The sequence below is a fragment of the Callithrix jacchus genome, chromosome 12, assembly GCF_049354715.1.
Source record: "Callithrix jacchus isolate 240 chromosome 12, calJac240_pri, whole genome shotgun sequence".
Lineage (NCBI taxonomy): Eukaryota > Metazoa > Chordata > Mammalia > Primates > Cebidae > Callithrix > Callithrix jacchus.
Window position 1 is genome coordinate 48744094 of NC_133513.1, and position 13701 is coordinate 48757794.

At 33.6% G+C, this 13701-nt stretch overlaps 1 long non-coding RNA gene across 1 annotated transcript in view; it reads left to right on the forward strand.

The window, feature by feature from the left end:
- The window catches only part of LOC118146282 (uncharacterized), a 122262-nt gene that overhangs the window by 43205 nt on the left and 65356 nt on the right, over positions 1 to 13701 (forward strand). Inside the window, exon 3 of the long non-coding RNA XR_004731904.3 lies at positions 6550 to 6593. This is a non-coding gene — a long non-coding RNA (uncharacterized LOC118146282). The remainder of the gene's footprint in view (positions 1 to 6549; positions 6594 to 13701) is intronic.

Here is a 13701-nt window from a genome sequence, read left to right on the forward strand (position 1 = left end):
ATTTATAATTCATGTTTTCTTATTGTTTGCTTTGTTGATCAGGCTTCCCAGAGGTTTATCAATTTCATTGCTTTTTCCAAATTACCAATTTCTGGCTTCATTAATGCTCTCTACTATGCTTGTTTCCTTTTTGTTTTCATTTCTGTTGTAACCTTTATAGCTTTTTTCTCATGTATAAAATTTTTTTTTGTGTGTAGAATTTGATAAATTTTATCATTAGTGTTGTAAAAGAAGTTTGATTATAACTGATATTATTTTTATTTGTAAATTTTGAGATTTTTCATTCCTAGATATTTGTGAAAACATTTAATCTCTTTTTAGTTGAATGTACAAGGTTACTTGAATATGTATCGTGAAACTTTTTGTGTTCAATACTTTCATTCACTATTTAGTGATTCCTTTGTCTTTAAATCTTGGAAGTTTTCTTGATTTTTTTCTGTTTTTTTCAATATTCTCTTACATATTATTTCTTCTAATTGATCTCCAGCTCTTTTTTCTGCTGTAAGAATTTCTTCCATATATTTTAAACTTTTAATTGGAAAATTTCTAGAATTTTATTCTAATTCACAATTCACTTTTCTGTTTTTCCAGTCTGAGATCCACTGCAACCAGTGTAATTAATGTAGAAATTGTAATTTTAATCCACTGCATATTTTTCTGGGTTTTTGTTATTGTTTGATCTTTTATGGAAGAAATTTACTATGGAATTTTGCAATTTTATAATCACTTAAATGAGAGATACCCTAAAGTTTTATAGTTTCCCCTGAACTTTAAACAGTACTCTTAATTCTTTTTGCCATGGTTTTAAGATCGTGTCTGCATATGTCAATCTTTCTACTAAACAATGCAAATAACAAGCATGATCTATAAACAGTGGGTGTGTTATGCCATATTCATAGCTTGATTTTGTCCTTAAAGTAATAAAAAAATGCTAAATTTGTAGTATCTTATTAGCTTGTAGGATGACATATCACAGTTCCCCACATTTAGGTAGAAATAATATGAAAATCTGACATAAAATGAATAGATCATACCGATGAAAAGACTCAGAAACATCCTAAGAAGATAGCTTGAAGGAACTGGGTGAATGTGGAAATGTCTTCAAAAATCTCAAGCTGCCAAGAAGATGATTAAGTCTACTATTTCTGTGTAGCCCTAAGAAATAGAAATTCAGACAGTGCAATCTAAAAAGTAATATTTAAAAAAATTCAGTGTGCCAAAAAGAAAACTATATTTAGCAATGGATGTATGAATATAAGAGAAATGTGGAAGAATCCAAACACGGATTTGAGGACACAGGGGCTGACCCGAATGGCTACCAGCATTCTTCCTGATCACGAGCTTCTTTGATTCTATCTCTTCTCCCTCTTCAATCCCAGCTCCTAAAAGCAGGGTAAAATTTCATCAATCTGGTATAGACAAGAAAACCTAAGATACATGCAAAGATGCATTTTCCTAAAAAATGTGTGTGAAATAATATATTATATATGCCCTTTATAATTAATGGAGGTAGTAATAGAAAACCTATACATGAATGTTCATATAAGATTTATTTGTAATTGCCAAAAAATTGGAAGCAACCAAGACTCCTTTGTTAGGTGAATGGATAAACAATCCTGGGTACATTTTATACAATAGCATATTATTCCGTGATTTAAAAAAAGAAATAGTTACCAAGCCACAAAAAGCCATGTATGTATCTTAAGAGCATTTTGCTAAGTGAAAGAAGCCAATCTAAAAATGCAACTTACTGTATGATTCCAACTACATGGCATTATGAAAAAGGCAAAACTATGGAGACAGTAAAAAGATCAGTGGTTGCCAGAGGGTCAGGGCTGGGGGTTGAGTAGAGGGTTGGAGAATGAATGGGTAGAGCAGAAGAAATTTTCAGGGTGGTAAAACTATTTTTCATAATATTGTAATGATAGACATATCATTATACATGCATCAAAACTCACAGAATGTATAACACAAAAAGCAACCCTAATGAAAACTATTCCCTTCAATAAATAATACTGCATCAACACTGAGTCATCAATTGTCACAAATGTACCACTCCAACACAAGATGTTAGTAACCAGAGAACTAGAGGGTGGGGGATGAGGGATAGAGCATGTGGGAATTCTCTGTACTTTCTGCAGAGAAAGTCCTGTAAATCTAAAACTGTTTTAAAAATGTCTCTTTGTTTAAAAATACATATAACTACTTACATGCTTTCATAACTGAGGGAGACACCTTTAAAACAACATAATAAAGTGATAAATGCAATATTTAAAATGAATACTTTTCTTTAAAAAAATAAAAAGATGAAATACTATCCTGAGTGCTTTTTATTCTTTCTTTCTTAACTGAAAAGTCATGATAAATTTTGCTGATGATCAGTGCTGATACTTTGGAGGTCGGTCTCCTACAAGTTTGTTTTATGGTCCACCATAGTCAGCACAGCTAGCTAAGATTATGTGCTTTTTTATTGAGATGTGTTGTTTGGCTGAGTTTATCACTTTTTAAAAATACAAGGCTCCGGGGAATTTCTTGTTTTGTCTTCAATACAGATTTTATTTTTTATGTGGGCAATTCTTAATTGATGTGATCTATATTCAGTCTCTTCCATGTTTTATATATATTATGTATATTTATATACTAATCTATACACTGGCATATACGATTGTGTATTCATGCACACACAGACCAGCCCTAGAATCAGCTATGAATTACTTAGAAACTGCACTTCTGCCTGATGCTGTGTGGGCTTCCTTCAAGGATATTTTCAATTGTGCATTTGAATCTCCCTGAGGCACATAGTTTTAAAGGCTAGGAATCTGCTTCTCTGCCTCCAGTTAACTCTATATGTGGCAGTGGTGATTACAAATAATCTATTCCTTAAAATTATACAATATAAATGGAAGAACTTGTACATTTGGCAAATTCTTGCTTTTACCTATTAATTGGTCTTCTCCATGGTGGCTGAGTGGAATACATTCTTTTTCTCTTGAGCCATTTTATTCTATGCATCTGGGTATAGATCCTGGTGATTTTTAGAATTGGATTCAACCCAAGTAAGGATTCAAACATGATATTCTCTGTTTCCTTGGAAACCTAAAGGACACTTCCTTCCAAAGTGGAGACTTGAAGCTTTTGGCGTCAATGTATTGTGCCTAACTCCCAGGGCCAGGCTCAAAATACTGGGATAAGTCTCTCACTTTTGAGGGTTGGGGGAGGCCTTCTTTTAATCCCGGCAAATCTCAGCTTCCTAGAACTGTCACAGTTCTTGATACAAATTGGGAGATTTACTAAATTTTCCTTATCTTTTATAGCTCCATTAATTAAAACTATTTACAAACATCAATGGAAAATTGCTCTGTCACTTTAAAAAAAGATTAGAACCTAAAAAAATGTAAAAGTAGGACATCCTCAATATCTTATTTTGTAAGGAAGTGCTCCCAATATTTGCTGTGTTTATACGAGTGTTCTCAAATTCTACAGTCTACCAGAATCACCTGGAAGTCTTGTTCAAACAGAGCTGAGCACTCAGATTCAATATGCCTGTGTGGAGCCCTGGAATTTAGAGTTCAGACAAGTTCCCAAGTGTTGCTGATACTACTGACTGTAGAGCTGCATTATGAGAATCACGGCTCTCTGGGAGCCCTTTTCTCACAGGTGGAACATTTGGTTTTGGGCCTTAAATGTTGTTTGGACAGAGCTTGGTTTTAAGAAGCAGACAAACTGAATTTCATTTTTTACTCTGCATCAAATTGTATGACTTTAGATAAATAACATCTCTAAACTGCAGTTACCTCATCCATTAAATAATGGTAAAGATAATGCACTTCTTTTAAACCTATAATGCATTTCTTCAAATTTTTTGTTTTTTCATGAGTTTGTTTCAATGACTATTCCTTTCTAGGAATTTTCCCACTTCATCTAAGTTGTTTCATTTGTTAATGTATTTTTATTCATGGTGTTGTCTTAAGGTCATTTTAATTTTTATAAGATTGGTACTCAAATTCTCTCTTTCACCTGGACTTCAATAATTGAGTTTTTGCTCTTATTTGGTAAGTGTAACTAAATATTTGTTGATTTTGTTGATGTTTTCAGATAAGTAACATTTAGGGTTCTTGATTTTGCCCATTATTTTTCTATTCTCTATTTCATGATTTCTATTCTATTCTCTATTATTTTCTTCCTTCTAACTATTTGGGTTTAGTTTGCTGTACTTTCTCTAGTTTAAGATTGGAGCTCCATCTCAACATTTTATTATGTTGTGTTTTTACTTTTATTAATCTCAAAGTATATTCTAATTTCCCTTATGAGTTCTACTTGATCCATTGATTACTTAGGAATGTCCTATTTAGTTTCCATATTTAAAAATTTTCCAAATATCTCTGTTTGATTTCTAATTTCATTCTATTGTGGTTGGAAAAGATACTTTGTATCGTAGCAATGTCTTAAAATTATTATTTTATTTTAAATGTTCATGTGATGCAATAATTGTACATATTAGGTATATGTGTTGTCTGGCATATAGTGAAGCAAAAGACAATGAAGCTATAACATGTGTATAGTATGTAGTGATCAAATTGGGATAATTAACATTTCTATCACCTCAAACATTTGTCAAATCTTTATGTTCAGAATATCCAAAATCCTTTATTCTAGCTATTTTAAAATATATATATATAAAATCATATATATGATAAACTATTGTTAATCGTAGTTACCCTACTATGCTATAGAGTCGTATAAAATTATTGAATCATGTTTTATGTCTTTTAAATGCTCTAACCTAGAGAAAGTTTCATGTGTTCTTTATGTCCTAAGGCTTTTATAATCATTTTTTGCCTTATGTAAACAATTACTAGGCTATTCAGAAGATTTTGATGTTAATGCAGATATAAAATTATTTCAACGAGGGAATAAAATCAAGGCAGATACCATTATTTTCACTTCATTGGTGAGGTAACATAATTATAAGGAGCTATGTTAAAGAGCATGATTATAATCTCTATTGAGGGTTGAACACCAATTACCACTTTATGGAGCACATGCTGTATGTCATTTCACTTAAAGTTAAAGTTTCCATTGCAGGTGTCAAGATTTGTCCCTCTGAAGTTTTGCTGAGAAATCAGCTCACAGAGGCACATCCATAAGAGAAAAGGCATACAAATTTATGTGATCATAATTTTACATGACATGGGAGCCTTCTGAATGAAGACCCAAAAATACAGGGAATATTGTCCATTTTTATGCTTAGGTACAAAATATGAACAACTGTGTAGAAATATAATCTAATCCTAACAGACTGAGTGGGAAAACCCAGCAAGGCCTCTCTGTCTAGATTTTTCTCAGCCTCTCTGAGCATGCATTCCTTCCTTCTGGGCCTGGGACAAGGTCCTCTACGAATGGGGGTCCTGTGACTTACAGTCAAACAATGTAGGTCAGATCATTTTTGTGGGGCCAGTTTTTTACATAGATAGGCATAGAGAAATGTTGAGTGATATTTTTCAATTTTATGGCTAGCTTTGGGGATAAGAGGTTCTGGTTTCTATGATCTACCTGGGGAAGAGGGATTCTAGTTCTACATTAAGCCCCAATGGCACTGAGAGACAGGAGAGCAGGAAAAGTTAAGAGAAATTTTTTATTTTTGCTTCTGAGGCCTTTATTTTGGTGTATTGTTTTCTGAGTCCCAATAGCAAGAAGCTATCAATGAAATTAAGTGAAGACTTACTGGAGATTTTCTCTGTGTAAAGCATTTGGTGATGCTTCTTGTCTCAATATCACTCTGTAAAATAATCATCTGTGCTGCCAATAACAGTGCTTGCACATATCAGGTATTCAGCAGATAGTTTTTGATTAATTCACAATGGATTTCTTTTTACTTATTTTTTTCCAATACTAAAAATCATATGTACCTTATTTTTATCACATGTATTCCTTATAGACTGTATTCCTTGGGAAAAAAAGGAGCAAAAATCAAGACCAGAAATGGGAAAAGAAATACTCTTCCCAGTTATTTCTTTTGGGTCAATAGTAGCTTGACCCAGGCATTCTTTGAATTCCTTTAAGCCTGCTTTCTCTGGCTTTTTCTTGTCTGAGGAGCACAGGTATAATTGATTATGGGAGTACAGAAAACAAAATAAAACCCACACTCAGGAGTAATTGACCTGGTTTAGGCATGGATTATCTTGGTAAAAGCATAATAGAGACTCACACTTACTATGCAAAACCCTCTACTCTTGGCACCTATTCCAAAGCATCCATAGTCCTTCACAGAATGGGACTTTAAGAAACAATTGGTCTCTTTCTTATTACAAAAGTAACAGATGATTGTTATGGGAAAAATGCAGTAATATATACAATAAAAATCCAATTCTTATCTTTCTTATTTCTGTACCTCAAACTAAATACCTGTGCATTTATAGATATATCATTTATTATCAAAACAAGGAAATTTCACCAACTCAGCATCTTGATTTGGGGATTTAATAATTATTCATGCATATTTTACATGGTGATTAAATACATCTGATGTATCACTATTTATCTTGACAGATCCTTTATGTTGTGAGGAATTGAAACAGTCAAATTAACAAGAGGTAAGTGTTTTCACTATATCCTTTCAATTTTAATTCCTCCAATAACTAATAATAGTATTAGGCATTTTGGGGGTATGTATATTATTCATATGTTTTCCTTTGCATTACCTTTGCATTATCCGTATTCATTACCTTTCCATCTCTGACAAATTTTTTCAAGCAGTTTTGAAATTTTCAGTTGTATTTAAACTCTTGATATACAAAAGATACTGTTCTAATTTTCTGTTGGTAAATAAACCACTCAAAAATGTCATTGCTTAAAAAATAGTAACATTTATTTGTTCATAAACTTGTAATTTGGTCAAGGTTTGATGGGGACATCTTATTTCTGGTCAATCCTGCCTCATTTGAGCCAGGTTAAAAATTGGGCTAGAATCTTCTAAAGACTTATTTATTCATTTCCATGTTTCTTGGTTAAGCTGGCATTCACTTTGGAAGTCAGCTGGAGCTGTTCACCAGACACCTACATATGGCCTCTGTTAGTGGCTTGGGCTTCCTCATAACATGGTATCTATGTTTCAAGGGCAAACATCATAAAAAAGTTCAGGCAAAACGGAATTACCCTTTCTGAACAAGCCTCAATGTCTTGCAGTGTCATTTCTGCCATCTTCCATTTGCTAGACACAAGTAGCTCAGACTGACCCACAGTCAAGGGGAGAAAAATTAGATATTAGGTTTCACTTTTCATTGGGAACAGTGTCAGAGTTTAAAGAAATGTTTAAAAACCACCATAGACATTAACCCTTTTTAGTAGTTTATTTTTTGTTTTATTTTAAATCATATGCTCACTTAGCCAACTTAGTAATGAGCTTTGTGGTTTCTAAGTTTGGACATCTTTAGGGAGGGCTTTCCTTAGTCAAGTTTATAAAGACATTCTTATACTTTTACTTTAGTGAGATGTAAAGGGTCTAATGTTATTTTTAAATGCATAAATAATCATTGCAATGCTTATTACTGAATGGCCCATCCTACTTTGAATGGCTTCTTTATTATTGAAAACATTCTTACGTATGAATTACTCTGATCTTGGATTCTATTTAGTCTCATCAAATTATTGGTGTGTTTTACATCGTTTTTCATGGTTTTTATTTCTGCAGTCTTATGGACCTGTAATCTCACTGTCAGCATCGGTGTCCTAGAATCCTTTTTGCTTTGTAGAGTCATCTTTACTATTTAAAAATAGGCTTCTGGGGTACCACTCAATTTAATGAGAAATGCATTGTCAATTTATCTCTAGAATGTTTTTGGTGGTGGGGGAGGGGGAGAGGAGTGAGCACACTCGTCTGAAATGACTTATTTTTAAAATTTTTTTCTGGATTTCTTTATGTCTTTCATGATTTTGAGTGTTTTTCTGGAAGATTGGGCTATTGGAAGGGACTAAAATGAAATTCCTGTCTTTAGAAGTCTCTTAGTCACTTCAGCCAGTAGAAATTGCTCATGTTTTGCTATTTTCTCCAGTCCCAAGACTATTTGCATAATATGTGTACCCTCTTTTTATAATCTCTTCACATAATTTTAATATGCTCCTTGTTTGTTTCCAATTCTCTCCTTCTCAAGATGCCTCTGAAAAATCCACTTTTCCTCACCTGTTCTTCAGAGTAAGGTAGTTCCCTTTTTTGTGGGCCATTATGGTCTTTATATTAATACTTCTAATTTCACACTTAAAAGGTCCATCTACATTTTAAAAAACATGTATTTTCCCTTTTTTCACATGAAATTTTCTAGATGAATTTTAGAACCAAGTTCCTTAAAAAGAAAAAAAAAAGGGATTTGAATTTAGAATGTTTTAAATTTATGGGTACATTTGGTTGGCAATTGTCATCATTATAATTTTGGAACATTTCATATTTATAAATCTTCCCAAGCCTTCCTCCTGCAATCTCCCCCTCCCCTGAACATTTTTGTATATTTATTCAGTTTTTCAGCAATGTGCTTTAACATGTTTTTATTGTTTTCCATGTTTTGATTGTTAACTCCCACTGGTGGTTCCTCTAGGAGGGTCCAGCATTCTTAGTTATAATAGGAAGTACAGAAAAGGTTTTAACTTGTGGGCAGCTGCCACAGTTTATGTCCCAAGGCAGGAGAACCACATATTCCTACACTTCACAAGCCCATGTACTTTCCAGGTTTCAGGTACTCTCAAATACAACAGGTGAGCATTGGAGATAACTGACACATGACTTATCACTGGCCAGAGGTAGCTGAAAAGGTTTTCACCTCATCAAGAAGTGATTTTAAGCACGTAGGCTCAAGATACTACTTGTATTTATAAAAAAAAAAAACCCTCATTCCCTTGGATGTCATCCCTTGTGGCATAAATCACTCTCAATCTCCTCTCCTGATACCTCTCAGGATAAGGTTAGTCAGCCAATTGTGATTCTGCTTCTAATTATTGTTTACTTCATTGTCAAAGTTTAAACTGATAATACTGTCATTAATGCCAATTCAGAGGTTCTAGTGCCAGAGTAGATGGCAGTAGCAGAGCTGAGTGTCAGCCCTTCATTGAGGCGATGACTCTATTTTATCTAAACCACACTATCATCTTTGCTAATTTTTGGGATGAAAAAAGAAGACAATAATCAAAGCGTTCTATATTTCTGGGGTTGCTCTCCTGCTTATGAGTTTTCTCCTGAATTTATACGTTTTGTTCATGGGTTTATTTCAATTACTTTAATGGGTAATTTCCCTTCTGAATAACCCACTTAACATACTATTTTACTTTTTCATTTTTAAAGATATTATAGAAGTTTTTGGCTAATTGATGAATTTTTTTCTTCGATTTTTAAAAGTTCTTATTACTTATATTTAAGAATTGATATTTTTGATGTTTGTCCTGAAATATATATATATATATAATATACATACATATCTCAATTAGTTTTATATAAAAATATAGTTTTATATATCCACATACATAAGAATGCATACATATGTATGCTATATATATAAAATACATATAGATACATAAATCTCAATTTATTTTTAAACTCATTGTCATAGAGTATTTGCCTTTTAAAAACTTCTATCTATAGGCGCATTAGCTTTCATATTACTGTTATTCTATATTATGTATGGTCAGATAATTCAAAGTTTGACTTTCATCTGTCTTTTTTTTTTTAAGAACTAGCTCTTAGTTTCATTTTATTGTTGTCATTTAATTGTTTTAAAATTTAATTTTATTAGCTAATTTATGTTTTAGTGCTTTGTATTTTCCAGTAAATAAAGGATATGTGTGTGTGTGTGTGTGTGTGTGTGTAATTTTAAGTGCAATAGATAACATGTACAGAAGTATTCTCAATTTCAGTCACTTAAAATATTCCTGGCTGGGCGTGGTTACTCATTCCTATAATCCCAGCACTTTGGGAGGCTGAGGCGGGTGGAGCACAAGGTCAGGAGTTCAAGACCAGCCTGGCCAACAAGGTGAAACTCTGTCTCTACTAAAAATGAAAAAAAAGTTAGCTGGGCATGGTGGCAGGTGCCTGTAATTCCAGCTACTCAGGAGGCTGAGTCAGGAGAATTGCTTGAACCCAGGAGGCAGAGGTTGCAGTAAGCCAAGATCATGCCACTGTACTCCAGCCTGGGCAACACAGCAAGACTCCATCTTGAAAGTAAAATAAAATAAAATAAATGCATATATGTATTTCTAATTTTGGCTTTAGTTTTCTCTATAATTCAAATTATTGAGAAGATATACTACATATATTTAATTTCTAAATTATTTTTGGATATTTGTCTTAATTTCTTGTTATTTTATTGTTTTCACATAATTTTTCTATTTGCTTTATTTTGTGTGATTTTATGAGCTTTGTGTATCACTTGCAGTATTATAAGTTTTTGTATTTAAATATTTCTTGAGTATCTGAACATATTTAATTTTGATCGGATAAAAGGCCCTTAAATACAAAATATATGTCTCACAGAACTTGTATCCAAATTTTTTCTACATTTATGATGTACCTTTATGTCATATATCAGTTTCTGAGATAACTGTGTTAAAACTTTCACTTTAGAATTGTGGTTGTGCCATAAGATTTCTATTACATGTTAATTTCTGTTTCTGTTTTTTTCTTGTATTTATTTAGCAGGATGTTCCTTTAAATAGGGTACCTTGTTGGTAAGAATTATGTAAACTTGGCCAGGCACAGTGGTTCACACCTGTAATCCCAGCATTTTGGGAGGCCAAGACAGGCAGATCATTTGAGGTCAGGAGTTTGAGACTGGCCTGGCCAACAGGGTGAAACTCTGTCTCTACTAAAAATACAAAAGTTAGCTGGGCATAGTGGCAGTTGCCTGTAATCCCAGCTACTTGGGATGCTAGGGCAGGAGAATCTCTTAAACCCAGGAGGCAGAGGTTGCAGTGAGCTGAGATTGTGTCATTGCTCTACAGCCTGGACAACAAGAGCAAAACTCCATCTCAAAAAAAAAAAAATGTAAAATTTATGCCCACTTTTCTAGTATCTAGTATCTAGGGATAGGAATAGAAATCACTTTCATGCATATCTTTATTCTGGAAAACAATCTTTTTTGTGTTCTCCTTTGTGTTTCAAATGTAGAATTTGAAAATGCCATTTTTTGTTGTTAAATTTTATTTTCCTTTAGCAAGCTTGGCAGAAACTACTTTGGCTCTTGTTATGCAGCAAATTTCACTTTGGAAGATCTGTATCAACTTACAAAAGCTGAGTTGTCATATCCTTGGATTCCAAAATCCAAGGTTGAGGAAAATAATTGCAATGGAAAAAGAACCCAGACAAACCAAGTTCCAGTAGTAAGGAAAGCCAGGGAAGATTCTGAAATAATATTACCTTGAAGGAAGAAAGATGTGTCTGGGATGGTGACCCAGCTTTAAGACGAAGGTTCATGTTTGATAAATGCCAACAGTCCAATAAGAACACGTCACTAAACATGACTAACTCTGGGAACGTGGGGGCCTGGAGATCCTTTCTTGAGAAAGCTAAAGTTTGGAGGACAAGTCCCACTTAACTGGCAGTGTTGATTTCAGCATCACAGTGAAAAATTGAAGTGATTGTATAGGTACTGTTGCAAGTACCTATACAATGTTGGGCAAGATAGCACAACAACAAAATAAATACTGTCAATGATGAAAGAAAGAGAAGGAATCCCTTCGTAGTGGAAATAATGTAGGGTCTTAAAGCCTGCTTGTAGGTGACAAAGCAAAGCCCTGAGGAAGTGTCAGGAGTGGGCTGAGTTTGGAGTTTTGACTTCTGAAAGCTGGAAAACGATGTACTCACTGGGCCTTTGAAAGGTGCAGAGATGGTACTGAGAAACTTTCAGGGAGGCAGAACCAAAAAGGACAAAGTGAGAAAGAAACTCGATTCTGTTCCTGGGAATCTAGATGACTCCTGTGAGAGATACTGGTGTGGAGTCCTAAATTAAACACCAACATGCTGCTGGAATTCTCTAGATGAGAAATTACTGTAGGATGGTTTTAAACAATAGCATAAACAACAACCCAAAAAGTACATACACAGACACACATGCATACATATGGCAGTTCTGAAATTAAAAACCATTTTAGAGGAACTTCGTCACAATGAAGAGTGTATTAAATTTCCCTAGGTGGAGTGGCATTATAAATGAGAAAAAAATGGAAATACCCATGATTTGAGTGACTACAGCAGTGTGATAGCACAGTAAAGTAAATATGTTGAAAGGATTATATGGATAAAAATAAGGATTAGAAAAAAATGGAAACTCTAAGAACAGGCATATTTTAAAAGGAATCGAATAAAACTTCTAGAAACAAAATTACAGCTTTTGATATAAAAAACTCAATGAATGTTAAATAGCAGATTAAGCACATTTGAAGAGTGATTTACTGAGCTGAAAGATGGATCAGAGGAAATTATCCACAGTGGCATCGAAAGGAAAAAAGAAAATATGAGAAGAGATATAAAGAAGAGAATGGAAACTTATCTAAGAATTAATCTGCCAAATATGTGGAGAGCTATTAAATGTTTTTCACTGTTTCATAAAACGTGAAGAAATGATTGACTGGTTGGCAAATATTTTCTTAACGGGACGGATAGTAAATAATTCAGGCATTGAGGATCAGGGTGTCTCTGTCACAGCCACCTAGCTCTGTTGATGTAACACAAAAACAGCCAATGTAGAAACAAATGAGGAAAGTTGTGTTCCAGGAAAATATTATTTACAGAAATAGTCAGCTGACCTATGGGCCCAAGTTTGCCATTCTCTACTCTGATAATACATTGCTTTCAGATATTTGATAATTTGATTTAGAAAATTATGAGAATCGATTCTCTTCTCACCATACACATAAATTCCACAAGGGTCAGTATTCTAAATAAGAAAAATAAATCTTTATAATCTGCACAGTAAAATACAGGAAAATACCAAAGAAAGAAATGGTTTCTTGAACAAAAAAAACCCCAAAAAAATAGAAATAGAAAATATCGATATATTGGCATTAAATTTAAATATTAAAATACATAAACTTTTGAAATAGGCTACAGTTTGGAAGATGATATCTGCAACATACATAACCACTCAGTATTAGTAAAAGGAAAGCTAATAGAGAACTTACAGATCAATAATATAGACTTACCAAAAAAAAAAAAATGAACAAACGACATCTAAAGCCGATTTAAGAAGAGAAAATTGAGATGATTAATACTCATATGAAAAGAGTATTAATCAATATTTAGTAATCACATAAGTATAATTTAAAATGTGAGATACCCATTTCAGGGTCACCAATATCACACATATAAGGAGGTAGAAAGTCATATTTTGCTACTCTGAGTGTAATTGCATACTGCTATGTTGGAAACCAATTGGATAATATATATATTTTTTATTTTTATTGCATTTCAGGTTTTGGGGTACATGTGCAGAACATGCAAGACAGTTGCATAGGTACACACATGGCAGTGTGTTTTGCTGCCTTCCTCCCCTTCACCCACATTTGGCATTTCTCCCCAGGCTATCGCTCCCCAGCTCCCTCCCACCACTGTCCCTCCTCTATTCCCCCCAATAGACCCCAGTGTTTAGTACTCCCTTCCCTGGGTCCACGTGTTCTCATTTTTCATCACCTGCCTATGAGTGAGAATATGCGATATTTCATTTT